Here is a 756-nt window from a genome sequence, read left to right on the forward strand (position 1 = left end):
TAATACTATAGCTACTAGTGTGGGTGTCATTAAAAAAATTGCCTACGGCATTTTTTTAATAATTTAATGACCATAAACCCTATAATCCTAAACCCCGAAGGATTTTCCGCCCCATAAAAAAAGTGTGTGTATACAAACACGCGCAATTTATTTAACAAAAAAAATTTGGACACGCTGCACCATGCCTAACAATCACGGTCCACGTTCAAGAGCGTTCGTGTTCACTTCCTTTGCCGAACGCTGCCCAACGCCTGCGACCTACAAATATATTATCTACCAACAAGAGCTCTGCCCAACAACTGGCCGCCTACACTATCAGGGTTTTGTATACTTCACAAACCCACGATCATTTGACAACGTCCGACGTGAATTCGGAGGCCTAACACATGTTGAAGTCGCCCACGACATAAAAGCATCCATTGAATATTGCTGCAAAGAAGAAACACGTGTTGGCACAACATACGAAGACGGCTCCAGACCGGAATGTGCCAGACCAAAAGGGTGGTGGCAACAGATCAGCATAGCGCAATTATGGGAAGAAGAACCAGACTGGATGTTACGTCACCATTCCGCAGTCACCGCATACCACAGACAATTAAAAAAAGTGACATTTGCCCGCCCAAAGCCTGACGTCATCGTACTCTGGGGTCCACCCGGGACCGGAAAGTCCCACACAGCTCGCTCAATTTGCAATGACTATTACGTGAAACCCGCTGGCATTTTTTAATAATTTAATGACCATAAACCCTATAATCC

This window comes from Gregarina niphandrodes, assembly GCF_000223845.1.
Source record: "Gregarina niphandrodes unplaced genomic scaffold scaffold00136, whole genome shotgun sequence".
Classification (NCBI taxonomy): Eukaryota; Apicomplexa; class Conoidasida; order Eugregarinorida; family Gregarinidae; genus Gregarina; species Gregarina niphandrodes.